At 41.5% G+C, this 20,352-nt stretch overlaps 1 protein-coding gene across 1 annotated transcript in view; it reads right to left on the bottom strand.

Moving 5' to 3' along the window:
• si:dkey-91m11.5 (PH_BCR_vertebrate and RhoGAP_Bcr domain-containing protein) overlaps positions 1-20,352 on the bottom strand; it is a 64,452-nt gene that overhangs the window by 40,284 nt on the left and 3,816 nt on the right. The window lies entirely within an intron of this gene.

The raw sequence follows: 20,352 nt of genomic DNA, 5'->3' as shown, positions 1-20,352 counted from the left end.
TCTTTAGACCTCCACAACACTGTGTCCTTCACAAATCCACCACCCGGCTTGTGCCAGCCACCGAGTGTTTGTGCCAGGTGAGTGGATAAGCAGGCAATACGCATGCACAATCATGCCCATCATGGTGTTGTTTGCTACTTTGTTGTTTTTGTACGATGATGAACCACAACAAACCTATGTGTTATCCCAATTATCCCTTAGGGCAGAAAAACAAGTGTAACATATCCGAAAATATATGCTGTACACTGTGATTTACAATGTTTTGGACATGAAGATCAACAGGCTGTACAGGTGTATCCTTTAATCCAGGGGTCTCAAACACGCGGCCCGCGGGCCAAATGTGGCACGCAGGACACTAGTTTGAGGCCCCCGCCTTGATATGAAAGTTTAATGTTAGTGCGGCCCGCGCAAGTTTGATATGGATGCTGTATGGTATCATGTACCCAGAAAAAATTATTACGTTTGATTCATGTTCATGTTAAAGGTTAAATAACTGTTAATAGTTATCCTCCCTATCCGTGTGGAAGTGGTAAGTTTTTGGCTATTTAAGTTGAAAGGAAATAACTTGAAGGCTACCGTTTAGGTCGCTAGCTCTCTAGTTTGCGAGTTAGCATGTGTCTCAAGACCCTGCAGTTGCGCAATATGTTGTAAATAAAAAGAGTATAAATGTGACTATAGTCGTGTTTTGTCATGTCTACAGGGCTCTAATAATGCTTTGTTCATTTTAATCTGAAAAAAAATAATTTGTCTACCCACCAACTATATGTGGTTTCTTACGTTTTTAATATTTGCTGTTTTATTATTATTATTATTATATTTATTTTTTACTAATTGATTGATTTTCTTTATTTTTGATTTATTTATTTTTCATCTTATTTTGTGCAGAAAAATAAAAATTAAGATATTTGAGAACAGTGGAATGTTTTATCAGAGATTTTATTGTAGAAAATCAGAACCAAAGCACTGAAAAAGTTTGTATATTTTTCTGTTTTTAATAAAAAAAAAAATTTTTTTTTTTTTTTTTAAACCTTGCCCAGACCCTAGCTCCAGTGGCCCCCAGGTAAATTGAGTTTGAGACCCCTGCTGTAATCACTGTCAGCTATTGCACTTACTTACTTACTTACTGCAATTTTGGTATGTGTATTCTTTGATTTAATATATTTTATACCTTGCAAACAGAGCTACTGAAGTAATTTTGGAACCAAGAGCGAAAGAACAAAAAGTTTGACAACAGGAAAGAGAGGATTCCGGAACGTGCAGGAAAAAAAAAAAAAAGACAAATCACCCTGGAGAGGCTTCAGGCGTGTTAAAGAGAACACACTGACATCTACAAAGGCCTTGACAAAGGGCTCCAACAAACAGAGACGGGGACAGAGTGAGGAACAGGCGAGAGCTGGCCAAGCAGCTTTGGGACGCAAGGGAAGTTGATGTGAAAGGCCACTCTGTGTTCCAGCGAGATTATACATCAGCTAAGCCACTGGATGAATAACACATCCTCTCTTAAAGCAGCAGCCTAAGAGCCACAAAGTATCTCCTTCCAGTGGAAAAACAAACAGTCAGACTTTACCACAATACCACAGAAAGCAATAGGGTACCTTTATGTATTCAACCATCCTGAAACCTTTGTGTGTTTTATTGTGCCAGTCCTTAGACCAGGGGTCTCAAACTCAATTTACTTGGGGGCCATTGCAGCTCAGGTCTGGGTGAGACTGGGCCACATCAGATTTTATTAAAAACAAAAAAATTTTGGTTCCAATTTTCGACAAGAAAAGCTCTGATAAAACATTCCACTGTTCTCAAATATCTTACTTTTTATTTTTCTACACAAAATAAGATGAAAAATAAATAAATCAAGAATAAAGAAAATCAATCAATCAGTAATAAATAAATAAATATAATAATAATAATAAAACAGCAAATAATAAAAACTTAAGAAACCACATATAGTTGGTGGGTAGACAAATTATTTTTTTCAGATTAAAATGAACAAAGCATTATTAGAGCCCTGTAGACATGACAAAACACGACTATAGTCACATTTATACTCTTTTTATTTACAACATATTGCGCAACTGCAGGGTCTTGAGACACATGCTAACTCGCAAACTAGAGAGCTAGCGGCCTAAACGGTAGCCTTCAAGTTATTTCCTTTAAACTTAAATCGCCAAAAAACTTACCACTTCCACACGGATAGGGAGGATAACTATTAACAGTTATTTAACCTTTAACATGAACATTAATCAAACGTAATAATTTTTTCTGGGTACATGATACCATACAGCATCCACATCAAACTTGCGCGGGCCGAACTAACATTAAACTTTCATATCAAGGCGGGGGCCTCAAACTAGTGTCCTTGTTATTTACAACATATTGCGCAACTGCAGGGTCTTGAGACACATGCTAACTCGCAAACTAGAGAGCTAGCGACCTAAACGGTAGCCTTCAAGTTATTTCCTTTAAACTTAAATCGCCAAAAAACTTACCACTTCCACACGGATAGGGAGGATAACTATTAACAGTTATTTAACCTTTAACATGAACATTAATCAAACGTAATAATTTTTTCTGGGTACATGATACCATACAGCATCCATATCAAACTTGCGCGGGCCCGCGCTAACATTAAACTTTCATATCAAGGCGGGGGCCTCAAACTAGTGTCCTGCGGACCACATTTGGCCCACGGGCCGCGTATTTGAGACCCCTGCCTTAGGCAGACTGAGGCAGCCTGAAGGGAAGTGGACTTCAAGTAAGAGCCTTACTATTTGTGGTGACAACAAGAAGTACTGAGGAAGTGTCCTGGCAGTTCTGCACGGGAAATTCAGCAATTCATCTACTTCAAAACGGAACAGGCATTCTGGACAAGGTCATCTTTTATACAAACAGGTTCCACCCACAGCACGACTTCAGTCTCTAAAATCTGGATTTATTTTATACAATAGTTCACCAGGAAATCTCATGTACTAACCGTCCATTTTTTATACCGCTTATTCTCACTAAGGTCTCAGGGGGTATGCTGGAGCCTATCCCAGCTGTTTTCGGGCGAGAGGCGGGGTACACACTGGACTGGTGGCCAGCCAATCACAGGGCACATATAGACAAACAACCATTCACACTCACATTCATACCTATGGACAATTTGGAGTCGCTAATTAACCTAGCATGTTTTTGGAATGTGGGATGAATCCGGAGTATCCGGGAAAAACCCACGCATGCACGGGGGAGAACATGCAAACTCCACACAGATATGCCAAACGGAGAATCGAACCGAGGTCTTCAGTTTCAGATACCAATCGGCTTGATTTCCACTTAGTGATACTTAACAGGGGCGGTACGGTGTTCGAGTGTTTAGCGCGCAGACCTCGCAGCTAGGAGACCAAGGTTCAATTCCACCCTCGGACATCTCTGTGTGGAGTTTGCATGTTTTCTCCGTGGGTTTTCTCCGGGTACTCCGGTTTCCTCCCACATTCCAAAAACATGCTAGGTTAATTAGCATCTCCAAATTGTCCATAGGTATGAATGTGAGTGTGAATGGTTGTTTGTCTATATGTGTTGCATGTCTTTGCAGGAAAAGTGCTCTACAAATAAAGTTGATTTGATTTAGTATCCATAACACCATACTCCATATAATACTTGTATGGCAGATATAGTATTCTAATCTAGTATCACAAACTATCCTGTCACTGGATACGCAGTTCCATGTCCCGCCTCAGCAAAAGCACAGTTTGAACCACGCAATATAAAGCTGTAATAAATACTTTCTAATGACCTTACATAAGAGCTGAGCCCACCAGCTGTGGATCAGAGAGAAGCTAAATTTGCTTTTGCATTCGGAACTCTGTAATTTGGTGTTTTTCAAGAATTTCATAAGACTGCAATTTGTATCTCATGATACCAGATCTTGAATACTGTATATGTACAGTACAAGAATTGACTTTTTTATACTGCATTTATCATTTATCCCAAACACTCACTTAAGTCTCCATTCAGCTTTCGGAAAGCTGATCAGTCATCAAGAAAATCCCAGGAGTCATTTTGAACATAATATTGATGACAAAGCAAAGATACAGACAAACCTCTAATCCTAATCCACGCAGATAAACTATGCCAGCGACAGATGTGCAGCTGAGACTGTTACAAAATCAGTCATTCAGTGTCATCATTCGGTGATGCCAACAAACCCAGCATCATCATTCAGCGTTTTATGTTTATTTTTTATTGTTATGTAACAAGGGCATATAGAGTAAATAACAGTACAAATAAAAGAATCCAATCTATTTTGGATGGAAGCTAATCTAGATCAGGGGTCTCAAACTCAATTTACTTGGGGATGAGACTGGGCCGCATCAGGTTCCCCCCCCCCCCAAAAAAACACATTTATTAAAAACAAAAAAATTTAAAAAACTTCACTTTGGTTCCAATTTTCTACAATAAAAGCTCTGATAAAACATTCCACTGTTCTCAAATATCTTAATTTTTATTTTTCTACACAAAATAAGATGAAAAATAAATAAACAAATCAAGAATAAAGAAAATCTATCAATCAATAATAAATAAATAAATATAATAATAATAATAATAATAAAACGGCAAATAATAAAAACTTAAGAAACCACATATAGTTGGCGGGTAGACAAATTATTTTTTTCAGATTAAAATGAACAAAGCATTATTAGAGCCCTGTAGACATGACAAAACACGACTATAGTCACATTTATACTCTTTTTATTTACAACATATTGCGCAACTGCAGGGTCTTGAGACACATGCTAACTCGCAAACTAGAGAGCTAGCGACCTAAACGGTAGCCTTCAAGTTATTTCCTTTCAACTTAAATAGCCAAAAACTTACCACTTCCACACGGATAGGGAGGATAACTATTAACAGTTATTTAACCTTTAACATGAACATTAATCAAACGTAATAATTTTTTCTGGGTACATGATACCATACAGCATCCATATCAAACTTGCGCGGGCCGCACTAACATTAAACTTTCATATCAAGGCGGAGGACTCAAACTAGTGTCCTGCGGGCCACATTTGGCCCACGGGCCGCATGTTTGAGACCCCTGATCTAGATGAAATAGGACTCAAAAACAGCATAGAAGTTGATCCCAAAGGTCCATTGATTGAGCATGGAAAGTGGAATGGTGGCATCTATAATCCCCTGCATCCCTGCTGGGAAAGTCAGTGTACTGACAGGTCATTGATCAGTGTGTTTATACCTCAGGGAGGGGCGCCTACTTCTATTGCTAGCATCCATAAATAAACAGCAAATCGCAAACATGGCGATCAATTCTGCTCAGAAAGTACACACGGATTGAATTTAGCACAAAGTACAAGTACGTATATTCTTGCACCCGGCTCGTATGACTGACATTGTCAACACACAGAACACAATTCCGGCCTTCAAAATAAGAGCATAGTTGGCCCTATGTCGTCCGAAATAATGTAAATAAAATAAAAGTGTAATAAAAAATATCTTACATAAGCAGTTGGAAACTGCATAGGTGACTACATCTTCCTTAATCACAAGCATGCACATTACAGTTTGTGGAAGATTTACTAGCAATGTGTGCAGAGGCTGACATCCCATTAGAAAACATCCGTCCTGCTTTTATCTGTGATGCATTTAATGGCGTGGGTTTTCTCCGGTTTCCTCCCACATTCCAAAAACATGCTAGGTTAATTAGCGACTCCAAATTGTCCATAGGTATGAATGTGAGTGTGAATGGTTGTTTGTCTATATGTGCCCTGTGATTGGCTGGCCACCAGTCCAGGGTGTAACCCCGCCTCTCGCCCAAAGACAGCTGGGATAGGCTCCAGCACCCCTGCGCGACCCTCGTGATGAAAAGCGGTAGAAAATGAATGAATGAGTTCTCCTATTTTGTGTGGAAGTGGTAACTTTTTGGCTTCTTATTTCGTCTTTCCCCACCCTTGGCCATCTCTGTGCGGAGTTTGCATGTTCTTCCCCCCGTGCATGCGTGGGTTTTCTCCGGGTACTCCGGTTTCCTCCCACATTTCAAAAAACATGCTAGGTTAATTAGCGACTCCAAATTGTCCATAGGTATGAATGTGAGTGTGAATGGTTGTTTGTCTATATGTGCCCTGTGATTGGCTGGCCACCCGTCCACAGTGTACCCCGCCTCTCGCCCGAAGTTATTATATCTTAGTCAATTAATCCAAAGCTTGTTGTTTTGATTATTTGAGTTAAAGACAATGCGAACCAAATACAAACTGTTTGTGGTTTGGTCCAAACAAAAATGTCCGTCACCATTTTCCAAAGTCAAAATAAAAAAAAAAAAAAAAAGCACTGCTCGTCACTGACGAGTGGCGATGTTGCTGTTGTCGTTTCACGCTGCTTAACAATAATAAGGAAGTTGACTTTACGATACTACCGACACGTCAACATAAATATTTTTTTTTACATAGAAATAACAAAACTTAAAGATAGTTAATAGTAATAGTGATTAAGATGTGCGAGCAGTCATGCTACTTGTGTGGTCTACGGTTTCTGAATCTTATTTAAGAATACACCTGTGGTGTCACTCGACTCATTTTGTCCGACATGACAACACTTTTCCACAAGCTGAGAAGACATTAAAAACTGTTTTTACAAGCTTTTTTTTTTTTTTTTACAAAGCATGCCAAAAGTAGTAAATGGACTCTGACAGGAAGTAACCGAAGCACACTTTGTATACTTGTACTGTATCTAGAGCAGGGGTGCTCATTAAGTCGATCGCTGGTCGATCGCGGCGTGACATTACAAAAATATCATCCTAGCATCAATGCCGTCACTTGATTGACATACAGGGCAGCCATTCAGATGACAACTGAATGTTGCCGTTCGGGCGACCAATCAAATCAAACGACGTCTCTAAGTGCAGCAGAACTTACGATGTCAGCCTATCATCCATCCCCGTTACTTGATTGACATACAGGACAACCAATCATATGACAACTGAATTTTGACCTTTAGGTCACCGCTCATGCGTAAACAACGATGCAAAGTGCTAAGCTAGTCGGCGAATTGCGTTAGATTTTAAAGCCCTCGCTAAAGTTTATGGTCACTAAAATGAGTGAAGGAGCTGGACCGAGTAAAAAGGCAAAAACTGGACCAAGTAAAAAGGCAAAAAACATATCACTTCCATACGGATATGGAATATTATACAGATATTATGATACAGATATTATCCATAACTGATAAACATTTGGAAGTGTGCTTGAGGCTGGCTATCAGCAGCTACTGTCCGGACTATGCATCCCTGGCTGGTTCAATTCAGTGCAAGTCATCAAAGTAAACTCAGGTAATTACAAAAAAATTTAATAGTTAATTATGTGTGTTTTGCAATATTGGCTCATTTGGTTATGTAAGGGGGCGGCACGGTGGTCTAGGGGTTAGCGCGCAGACCTCACAGCTAGGAGACCAGGGTTCAATCCCACCCTCGGGCATCTCTGTGTGGAGTTTGCATGTTCTCCCCGTGCATGCGTGGGTTTTCTCCGGGTACTCCGGTTTCCTCCCACATTCCAAAAACATGCTAGGTTAATTAGCGACTCCAAATTGTCCATAGGTATGAATGTGAGTGTGAATGGTTGTTTGTCTATATGTGCCCTGTGATTGGCTGGCGACCAGTCTAGGGTGTACCCCGCCTTACGCCCGAAGACAGCTGGGATAGGCTCCAGCACCCCCCGCGACCCTCGTGAGGAAAAGCGGTAGAAAATGAATGGTTATGTAAGGTACATCAACATACATTGCACGTACAAATAATCCTCAATACATTTGAAAATAAATAGATGTTTTGCATTTTTGTAGTGCTGAAAAAGTGTGAGCACCCCTGATGTAGAGGTACTTCAAATGCAATAGGTGGAGTTTTATAAGTGTAAGAAAATATGAGCCCCAAACATCATCAGAGTGTCAATCAAAGGACTTGAAACGACTTGGTCTATGGAGGCAGCGAGGCCTCCACGCACGTGCCTCTCATCTGTTGTAGGGCAGCCTAAAATTAGTGCCAGTCAGTGCACAGCATCGGTTAGAACTGGGCCAGCCCAGCCCAGCGCAGCCCAGCGCACCTACTAATCAGTGGGTTGAAATAGCTCAGGGTGGTGCGACCACGGCCTGTAATGGGCTTTATAACAGAAATCATCAAAACCCAATAAAAAAATAAACACACAGCAGAGTATAGTATGCTGGATAAGCTAATTCATTATTATATGGAGCATATAATTTGTCCTGGACTTGGAACTTCTTTTAGTCCACACTTAACTTTAATTAGAACTGCTGACACTGATAATTCACAGACATGTGATCAGGGGACATGCACAGAAAGGTCTATATATATGGTTAAATATTAATTTAAACATATATAAAGATGAAGGATTAGTGGATAGAGCCGCTCACCTCCAAATTCTTTGACCACATCTAAGTGAGCATGTTTTAGTTTAAGTATACGGCGAACCAGGACTAGGGTTCCACTATACCAGGGGTCTCAAACTCAATTTACTTGGGGGCCACTGGAGCTAGGGTCTGGGCGAACTGAGTCGCATCAGGTTTAAAAAAAAAAAAAAAAAAAAAAAATTGCATTTATTAAAAACAGAAAAATGAATAAACTTTGCTTTGGTTTTGATTTTCTACAATAAAAGCTCTGATAAAACATTCCACTGTTCTTAAATATCTTATTTTTTTATTTTTCTACACAAAATAAGATGAAAAATAAATAAATAAATAAATAAAAAATCAATCAATCAGTAATAAATAAATATAATAATAATAATAAAACAACAAATAATAAAAACTTAAGAAACCACATATAGTTGGTGGGTAGACAAATTATTTTTTTTCAGATTAAAATGAACAAAGCATTATTAGAGCCCTGTAGACATGACAAAACACGACTATAGTCACATTTATACTCTTTTTATTTACAACATATTGCGCAACTGCAGGGTCTTGAGACACATGCTAACTCGCAAACTAGAGAGCTAGTGACCTAAACGGTAGCCTTCAAGTTATTTCCTTTAAACTTAAAAAAGCCAAAAACTTACCACTTCCACACGAATAGGGAGGATAACTATTAACAGTTATTTAACCTTTAACATGAACATGAATCAAACGTAATAATTTTTTCTGGGTACATGATACCATACAGCATCCATATCAAACTTGCGCGGGCCGCGCTAACATTAAACTTTCATATCAAGGCGGGGGCCTCAAACTAGTGTCCTGCGGGCCACATTTGGCCCGCGGGCTGCGTGTTTGAGACCCCTCTCTTAGTATAATGGTGCAGTTATACACCACTGTAGTATGATTAAGAAAAACAACTACAAATGGAGCTAATGGAGTCCTGGTCAGACACTGACCAACAACGTTTCCTGCTAGTTTAGTCATGAGTGTTTGCCTTTGTGTTTGTTTTGGTCATATTTGTCTAAAACCATCCGTGTTGACGAGTAATTCAACAAACTTTGTGAGAGAGGTGAACTCATAACACACTTTAAATTGCATTATCCGTTTCCCCCCACGCCCTTCAAGCAGCTGAGACATTCCATTAACACTTGCCTGCCAGCCAGCAGTACAGAGGGCCCTTTGAGTGGGACCAGGGAAAAGAGCTGAGACCGCAGGACCAATGGCGTTGAGGCTGAGCACGAGGGGAGATCACTGAGCCAGAAGAGGCCCGCGGTCTAATAAACAAGCTGAAGATTTTTTTTCGGGTACATAAAACTATGTATGTAAGGAGAAAAGCTATCTAGATTGGTGGTCTCAAACACGCGGCCCGCGGGCCAAATGTGGCCCGCAGGACACTAGTTTGAGGCCCCCGCCTTGATATGAAAGTTTAATGTTAGTGCTTCCCGCGCAAGTTTGATATGGATGCTGTATGGTATCATGTACCCAGAAAAAATTATTACGTTTGATTAATGTTCATGTTAAAGGTTAAATAACTGTTAATAGTTATCCTCCCTATCCGTGTGGAAGTGGTAAGTTTTTGGCTATTTAAGTTTAAAGGAAATAACTTGAAGGCTACCGTTTAGGTCGCTAGCGCTCTAGTTTGCGAGTTAGCATGTGTCTCAAGACGCTGCAGTTGCGCAATATGTCGTAAATAAAAAGAGTATAAATGTGACTATAGTCGTGTTTTGTCATGTCTACAGGGCTCTAATAATGCTTTGTTCATTTTAATCTGAAAAAAATCATTTGTCTACCCACCAACTATATGTGGTTTCTTAAGTTTTTATTATTTGTTGTTTTATTATTATTATTATTATATTTATTTATTACTGATTGATTGATTTTTTTTGATTTATTTATTTATTTTTCATCTTATTTTGTGTAGAAAAATAAAAAGTAAGATATTTGAGAACAGTGGAATGTTTTATCAGAGATTTTCTTGTAGAAAATTGGAACCAAAGCAAAGTTTTTTAATTTTTTTTGTTTTTAATAAATGCATTTTTTGCGTTTTTTTTTTTTGGGGGGGGGGGAAACCTGATGTGGCCCAGTCTCACCCAGACCCGAGCTCCAGTGTCCCCCAAGTAAATTGAGTCTTATTTAGTTGGTCATTCTGTTTCCAGATAAAGCATCACACAAAGAGCCCATTGATAGGTTCTACTGTCAGAGCAGCTGGTAATGCCTGTCGGGATGTTGTGATAGCCTGCCAGCTTTTGACTACTGTGCACTGTACACTGTATAAAGGAACAGGTGTATCTGACTTACTTGCCTGAGTGTGACTGCGACTAGCACTTCCTCCAATGGGGCAACGTTTACTCTAGGAAAGGGAGAGGCTACATTCTTTAACTTTTGTGATCATTACACTTCAGGTGTCTAACACAATACTAACACATTCAGAGTATTAACAAAATTACTGATGCACTTTTTGTTTCTTTTGGCTTTTTTCCTCGTTTCGGAGTCACAGTGGCTAATTAGATCCGCATACTGCACAAACTAACGAAACACAAACTAAGCTGCTTTTCACTGCTTGCAACAATAGCAAGAAAGACCTATTCTCTTCTACAATAGCGTTTGTGTGAAAGCTTGTCTCTCGGCATTTGCACAAGCAGGTTGATACGGTTGTTTATCACACATACTGTAGTATGTGATAAGGTTGTTTAAGATAGGCGAATACATATCTGCAAGATTAAATATTACATGTGGAGTACCCCAGGGGTCAATATTGGAACCAAAACTGTTCAATTTGTATGTTAATGACATCTATAAAGTGATAAAGGATTTGAAGATGATAAAATACAAAGAGTAGAGTGGTTAGCGCGCAGACCTCACAGCTAGGAGACCAGGGTTCAATTCCACCCTAGGCCATCTCTGTGTGGAGTTTGCATGTTCTCCCCGTGCATGCGTGGGTTTTCTCCGGGTACTCCGGTTTCCTCCCACATTCCAAAAACATGCTAGGACTCCAAATTGTCCATAGGTATGAATGTGAGTGTGAATGGTTGTTTGTCTATATGTGCCCTGTGATTGGCTTGTCACCAGTCCAGGGTGTACCCCGCCTCTCGCCCAAAGACAGCCGGGATAGGCTCCAGCACCCCCGCGACCCTCGTGAGGAAAAGCAGTAGAAAATGAATGAATATCTGCAATTAAATATTACATGTGGAGTACCCCAGGGGTCAATATTGGGACCAAAACTGTTTACAATTTGTATGTTAATGACATCTGTAAAGTGATAAAGGATTTGAAGATGATAATATACAAAGAGTCGAGTGGTTAGCGCGCAGACCTCACAGCTAGGAGACCAGGGTTCAATTCCACCCTCGGCCATCTCTGTGTGGAGTTTGCATGTTCTCCCCCGTGCATGCGTGGGTTTTCTCCGGGTACTCCGGTTTCCTCCCACATTCCAAAAAACATGCTAGGTTAATTGTCGACTCCAAATTGTCCATAGGTATGAATGTGAGTGTGAATGGTTGTTTGTCTATATGTGCCCTGTGATTGGCTGGCGACCAGTCCAGGGTGTACCCCGCCTCTCGCCGGAAGACAGCTGGGATAGGCTCCAGCACCCCCGCGGCCCTCGTGAGGAAAAAGCGGTAGAAAATGAAGAATGAATGAATGAAAATACAAAGAGTCGAGTGGTTAGCGCGCAGACCTCACAGCTAGGAGACCAGGGTTCAATTCCACTCTCGGCCATCTCTGTGTGGAGTTTGCATGTTCTCCCCCGTGCATGCGTGGGTTTTCTCCGGGTACTCCGGTTTCCTCCCACATTCCAAAAATATGCTAGGACAATGCTAGTAAAACTGAAAACCTTCGGTCTCGGGCTGATACTGACACTTGGGGGCATGATACCTGGCCTGATACCAGACATACCATGTGATAACCTATAAGTACCATAGCACTTCAATCCTAAAAACACTTCCGAGATGATTCTCCAAGCTGTTATACATAAAGCCGATACATACGAGTTGTGATGATGATTAAATACGGCAAAATAGAAGTGTCATAGAGCTGGCCTCCTTATAGGAACTCCAGCTAATCAGGAGCTCTGCCCCCCAACCTAGCTTGACAATTGGCCCAGATAACGAGAAACCAGCAGACAACAACCATTCTTCTGTTCTAAGAAATGTATGAACCGGTCCTTTCACAAAGATTACACGGAGCAATGCAGCTGATTAGCAGGCAGATCATGACTGGTAACCATAGCGGGGGGATGGGGGGGGGGGGCAGAAAGTCCACACAAATGACCAGAAATCCTCAAGTAGGCAAACCACAAATATACCGTAATTTTAACATTATTTTTAACCTGTTTTAACATTATTAGAGACCTCTAGGCATGAAATAGCACCCCTATGGTCAGCTTTTCACCTAATAAAGTAATTGATTGAGTGGGTGACGGACAGGAAGTGACATCAAACAGTAAACAAGCAACCCTCATGAGGATAAGAGGTAGAAAATGAATGAATGAGGGAATGCCCACGCTGCCTGGTGGACGCAGGTCACACAGCTAGGAAACCCGAGTTCAATTCCACCCCCAGGCATCTCTGTGTGGAGTTTGCATGTTCTCCCCCGTGCATGCGTGGGTTTTCTCCGGGTACTCCGGTTTCCTCCCGCATTCCAAAAACATGCTAAAAAAACATGCTAATAACATGCTAAAAAAAAACATTCTAACAGGTGACTCCATAGGTATGAATGTGAGTGTGAATGTCAAAAACAAACAACTCTAATAAATAACAACTTATAACCAGCACTGTGGGATGCACGGCAATCGAGTGGTTAGCGCGCAGACCTCACGGCTCGGGTTCAATTCCACCCTCGGGCCATCTCTGTGTGGAGTTTGCATGTTCTCCTCCGTGCATGCGTGGGTTTTCTCCGGGTACTCCGGTTTCCTCCCACATTCCAAAAACATGCTAGGTTAATTAGCGACTCCAAATTGTCCATAGGTATGAATGTGAGTGTGAATGGTTGTTTGTCTATATGTGCCCTGTGATTGGCTGGCCACCAGTCCAGGGTGTAACCCCGCCTCTCGCCCCAAGACAGCTGGGATAGGCTCCAGCACCCCCCGCGACCCTTGTGAGGAAAAGCGGTAGAAAATGAATGAACATTATTAGAGACCTCTAGGCATGAAATAGCACCCCTATGGTCAGCTTTTCACCTAATAAAGTAATTGATTGAGTGGGTGACGGACAGGAAGTGACATCAAACAGTAAACAAGCAACCCTCATGAGGATAAGAGGTAGAAAATGAATGAATGAGGGAATGCCCACGCTGCCTAGTGGACGCAGGTCACACAGCTAGGAAACCCGAGTTCAATTCCACCCCCAGGCATCTCTGTGTGGAGTTTGCATGTTCTCCCCCGTGCATGCGTGGGTTTTCTACGGGTACTCCGGTTTCCTCCCGCATTCCAAAAACATGCTAAAAAACATGCTAATAACATGCTAAAAAAACATGCTAATAGGTGACTCCATAGGTATGAATGTGAGTGTGAATGTCAAAAACAAACAACTCTAATAAATAACAACTTATAACCAGCACTGTTGGATGCACGGCAATCGAGTGGTTAGCGCGCAGACCTCACGGCACGGGTTCAATTCCACCCTCGGGCCATCTCTGTGTGGAGTTTGCATGTTCTCCCCCGTGCATGCGTGGGTTTTCTCCGGGTACTCCGGTTTCCTCCCACATTCCAAAAACATGCTAGGTTAATTAGCGACTCCAAATTGTCCATAGGTATGAATGTGAGTGTGAATGGTTGTTTGTCTATATGTGCCCTGTGATTGGCTGGCCACCAGTCGAGTGTGTAACCCCGCCTCTCACCTGAAGACAGCTGGGATAGGCTCCAGCACCCCTTGCGACCCTCGTGAGGAAAAGCGGTAGAAAATGAATGAATGAATGAACTTAACAATAGGGGCGGCATGGCGGTCTAGTGGTTAGCGCGCAGACCTCACAGCTAGGAGACCTGGGTTCAATTCCACCTTCGGCCATCTCTGTGTGGAGTTTGCATGTTCTGCGGGTACTCCGGTTTCCTCCCCCATTCCCAAAACATGCTAGGTTAATTAGCGACTCCAAATTGTCCATAGGTATGAATGTGAGTGTGAATGGTTGTTTGTCTACATGTGTTGAAAGTTTGGGAAAAAAGTAGCGGCTTATAGTCCGGAATTTACGGTATATCAAATGATGAAGAAGTTTCTTTTTTTTTTTTTTAGGGTTCATAGTCATAGGTACGTACTTAGTTAGCTAGCTCATATTAACTTGTTTTCTGCCATATATAAATACATTTTAGTCAACGTAACAATTCTTTATGCAAGAAAAAAAACTGCTCCTTAACGACCACAAAGACCAGTTTATTGGAAACTTGTCTCAACCAAGTCCCTGCCCAAAATCCAGCAGTGAACACACAAATGTTATTACAACATCAAAAAGTAAATCCAGACTTCTGGTAAATTCATTACACAAGGCTCTCATGAAAACAGCTGTGCCTTTATGTCAGGCCTAAGCCTCCACTGAAGTACACGCTGAGCGGCGTGTCCATTTTCATCAGTGGCTGTCAAACAAGGTGAAGAAGAACACTAAAACGGACACCTCACTAGTCATATGCATCAGCGTTCAAACTCTGTTCAATTCTGTTTTTTTAGACAAATATCTTCCCTCAAAAGTTCAACAACATTTCCGCAAAAAAAACACTCTAATGTGCTCTGAAGCTCTTGACAAAAGGCAAGTAGGCGGACATTTAAAAACAACATGGGTGATGGCTTAGTGATGTAATCAAGGTTGCCTCGACTTGTAGAAGATGAATTTGGAAAAAAAAATGAAAACACGTCACCAACCGAGGGCATGGCTGTAAAAGACTTTATATGGGTAATGTCTATCCATTTTCTATGCCGCTTATCCTCACTAGGGCCGCACTAGGGCATGCTGGAGCCTATACCAGCTGTCTTCAGGCGAGAGGCGGAGTTACACCCTGGACTGGTGGCCAGCCAATCACAGGGCACATATAGACAAACAACCATTCACACTCACATTCATACCTATGGACAATTTGGAGTCGCTAATTAACCTAGCATGTTTTTTTGGAATGTGGGAGGAAACCGGAGTACCCGGAGAAAACCCACGCATGCACGGGGGAGAACATGCAAACTCCACACAGAGATGCCTGGGGTTGGAATTGAACTCGGGTTTCCTAGCTGTGTGACCTGCGTCCACCAGGCAGCGTGGGCATTCCTTCATTCATTCATTTTCTACCTGTTATACTCATGAGGGTTGCTTGTTTACTGTTTGATGTCACTTCCTGTCCGTCACCCACTCAATCAACTACTTTATTAGGTGAAAAGCTGACCATAGGGGTGCTATTTCATGCCTAGAGGTCTCTAATAATGTTAAAACAGGTTTTCTTTGCTCAGACGACTCATTCATTTTCTACCGCTTTTCCTCATGAGGGTTGCTGGGGCGGGGGTGCTGGAGCCTATCCCAGCTGTCTTGGGGCGAGAGGCGGGGTTACACCCTGGACTGGTGGCCAGCCAATCACAGGGCACATATAGACAAACAACCATTCACACTCACATTCGTACCTATGGACAATTTGGAGTCGCTAATTAACCTAGCATGTTTTTGGAATGTGGGAGGAAACCGGAGTACCCGGAAAAAACCCACGCATGCACGGGGAGAACATGCAAACTCCACACAAAGATGCCTGAGCAGGGAATCAAACCCTAGCTGTGAAGCCTGTTTTTGTGTTTGTTATATATTCTTACATTTTATTTGTATATATTTATTCTAGGAATTTATTCTTTTTATTTATTATTCTGCACGGTGGTCTAGTGGTTAGCCTGCAGACCTCACAGCTAGGAGACCCGAGTTCAATTCCACCCTCTGCCATCTCTGTGTGGAGTTTGAATGTTCTCCCCGTGCATGCGTGGGTTTTCTCCGGGTACTCCGGTTTCCTCCCACATTCCAAAAACATGCTAGGTTAATTAGCGACTCCAAATTGTCCATAGGTATGAATGTGAGTGTGAATGGTTGTTTGTCTATATGTGCCCTGTGATTGGCTGGCCACCAGTCCAGGGTGCAACCCCGCCTCTCGCCCCAAGACAGCTGGGATAGGCTCCAGCACCCCCCGCGACCCTTGTGAGGAAAAGCGGTAGAAAATGAATGAATGAATGAATGAACATTATTAGAGACCTCTAGGCATGAAATAGCCCCCCTATAGTCAGCTTTTCACCTAATAAAGTAGTTGATTGAGTGGGTGACGGACAGGAAGTGACATCAAACAGTAAACAAGCAACCCTCATGAGGTTAAGAGGTAAAAAAAATAAATGAATGAAGGAATGCCCACGCTGCCTGGTGGACGCAGGTCACACAGCTAGGAAACCCGAGTTCAATTCCACCCTCAGCCATCTCTGTGTGGAGTTTGCATGTTCTCCCCGTGCATGCGTGGGTTTCCTCCGGGTACTCCGGTTTCCTCCCACATTCCAAAAACATGCTAGGTTAATTAGCGACTCCAAATTGTTCCATAGGTATGAATGTGAGTGTGAATGGTTGTTTGTCTATATGTTGACTAACATTAATGTACTAACACATAAACAAACATAAAAATTGAAAAAGTGATTTTTTGATATATTTAGACGACTGGTTTTGTATTGTTGGGCGATACACACAAGCATCAGATTTGATCACCACAACAACAGCCTTTTATTGCACAGGCACAATTATCTTTAACATGGGTTACGGCAAGCGAAAACTCAACACTGAACTCTGACATCACTTCCTCTCCAGCTCAGCTCCACAGCAACACACATACAAGTACCACACACAAGTCTTATTATTTATGCCTTAAATTGCTTATTTTATTTTATTATGTGTACTATATTGCGTAATAAGAGAGTAAAATAGGTAGTATAAATGTGTCAGATATCTAATTATCATCTGAAATATCCTGTTGCACTCATGTCTGCAGCCGAGTGACAAATCGGAAAAAAGAGGGGGAACACAACCAGGATCAAATGGATTTTGTACACTGCAGTCATCCCACAGGCGTGCTAGCTTACACTTGACGCTGATTAAATATCGGCCTATCTGCTTGTTTGTCACATGCTTTGTGTCAAAGAGCTTTGGACCGGATCACCTTACATAACGACACATTCTGTGCAACCGTCTAATCCAACCCACGCTGGATGGGTTTGAGGGTCGGAAGCAAACTATTTTGTCGGAATATGCGGTTTCAACCTTGACAAAAAGTCCTTATGAGTTAGCCACATTAGCCACATTTACATGGACCCAAATATTCCAATTCCATTCAGGTTATTTGCTCAAAGGGAAAGAATGTAACCTTTGTATACACCTCATTCCCAAAGAAAAATGCCAATCCGAATAAATATATAATGGGATTCCCATTGGTGGAATATTCCTTTCCCCAATCCGATTGAGGTATCTTGTACCCGCTCAAACGGAAAAGTTGTCAGACTGTGTTCTTGTTCTTCTGTTGTTTATTTGGGCGGCACAGTGGTCAAGTGGTTAGCACGCAGACCTCACAGCTAGGAGGACCAGGGTTCGATTCCACCCTCGGCCATCTCTGTGTGGAGTTTGCATGTTCTCCCCGTGCATGCGTGGGTTTACTCCAGTTTCCTCCCACATTCCAAAAACATGCTAAGTTATTTAGCGACTCCAAATTGTCCATAGGTATGAATGTGAGTGTGAATGGTTGTTTGTCTATATGTGCCCTGTGATTGGCTGGCCACCAGTCCAGGGTGTACCCCTGCCTCTCGCCCGAAGACAGCTGGGATAGGCTCCAGCACCCCCCCTGATCCTGCATGCCATGTGTCTATTTGCCTTTAGACATTAGTAAATTAGCCTAAATGCTAACATGCTAACAGCTACCATGCTAGCACCTAACAAGACAGCCGCAGGTCCCGAAAAGTTTGGGTCAGTCCCATAGTGTCCCCACATCATGCCATGTGTGTATTTGCCTTTAGACATGAGTAAATTAGCTAAAATGCTAACATGCTAACAGGCATCATGCTAGCACTTAGCAAGACAGCCTAAGGTCCCAAAAGTATCCAAAAACATGCTAGGTTAATTGGTGACTCCAAATTGTCCATAGGTATGAATGTGAGTGTGAATGGTTGTTTGTCTATATGTGCCCTGTGATTGGCTGGCCTGCCTCTTGCCCGAAGACAGCTGGGATAGGCTCCAGCACCCCTTGCGACCCTCGTGAGGAAAAAGCGGTAGAAAATGATTGAATGAATGTTGTTTATTGGCGGTTGGCAAGCAGCTTTGGTGTGCATTAGCGCCATCTGTGGAACAGAATCTAAACCAGGGGTGGGCAAACTACGGCCCGGGGGCCACATCCGGCCCGCCAAGTGTTTGAATACGGCCCGCCCAATCTTTCCAAAGTATTTAATTTAAACTCAACATACAACCTGGCATCATGGCCTGAGCCAACCTTTTGATGGTTGTATCAATTTCGTTGTTTGACATGGTCTGTTGTTTACAAAGTGCTCCTGAAAAAAGAGACACAAGCACATAATAATAATAAAAATTAAAATAATAATTATTATATTATTATTAATTATTATGATTATTATATTTATTATATTAATGCTAATTATTATATTAATTATATATAATAATATTGTTATATTTGCATATTTTACATAATAATAATATAATAATTATTATTTTAATTTTATTTTAATTATTATAATATTTTATTATTTTTAAAATATTTAAATATAAATATAAAATAATAATAATAGCAGATTGAATGACATTTTTACGGATACAATAATACCAGGTGGACTGTTACGTGTAAAATATATAGTCTGCCCCCCCATCGGAAATTTTGTTATATCAATGCGGCCCGCGAGTCAAAAAGTTTTCCCACCCCTGATCTAAACCCTTCTATACGCCATTCACAAGTCCACTTTTATTGAAAAAGAAAATATATATCTATATAAAAACATGTGCCGAGCTTAATTATAAAATATTAGCAAAATTTAACAAAATTGAAAGAAAAACTCCAGGAAGTCGGTAATCACGTGATGTTGGTGTTTACGCTTTACTGGGCATGCCCCATTGACTATTCTGGTTGATTATAGCGGCGTATGTAGACACGCCATTGGAATACTCCTTTCCATGTATACCATTGCTTTCGGAAAATTCGGAAAGATTCCATTCGGAAAGAGAAAAACTCTTGGCTATTGTTATATTGTTTCTCCTATTGTGTTCCCGCATGACAACAGGAAGCGCTGATAACAAGCAATTCGATTGGAAGCCACGTGACATGTTTTAAGCCACTCAATCCTCCTTTTTTTTTTTTTTTTTTTTTTGAGTGAGTTGTCAGGGCTTTCCCCCCGAACCCCCCCCCCCCCCCCACCACCACCCATGACAAAAGAAACTCCCTAAATTTATCACGCTAGACAAACCCCTTTAAGTTAATTACTCAGCACCAAGGACAACAACACTGATGTGTCCTGACACGAAAGCACTCAGGGTGGGTGGACAAGACCGAGTGACTGAGACGCCCGGGGGGGGGGGGGGTGGGGGGGTGGGGGGGCAGGCACTGCGTCTACTGTAAGCCTTTCTCTGCGAGCATTACAGCAATCAGCGGGTTGCAAGCAGAAGGGGAGAACGAGAGTGCAAGCCAGCTGATGACAAAGTTTTTAAAAAAAATGGCCGATCTGTCAATGATCCATGCATTATGCCAAGAAATGCTGATTCAAAATCTGATTAATGCTGCGAATAATTAATTTCAAACATTAATTTACCAGGTTATGGGGAACGACGGGTATTAGTGTTCATTATCGGGAGAAGAATATGCATTTCACCAAAACCTGGCCTAGTTTTTGTAGGCCACATCACTCATCTCATTATACTTGTAATTCACAGCACCACAGGCAAACAGCCCCATGCGGTAAAAATAAACTGCATATT

Source organism: Doryrhamphus excisus, chromosome 4 (genome assembly GCF_030265055.1).
Source record: "Doryrhamphus excisus isolate RoL2022-K1 chromosome 4, RoL_Dexc_1.0, whole genome shotgun sequence".
Classification (NCBI taxonomy): domain Eukaryota; kingdom Metazoa; phylum Chordata; class Actinopteri; order Syngnathiformes; family Syngnathidae; genus Doryrhamphus; species Doryrhamphus excisus.
Note: the sequence above shows the minus strand (reverse complement) of the source record. Positions and strands in the feature narration are given on the sequence as shown.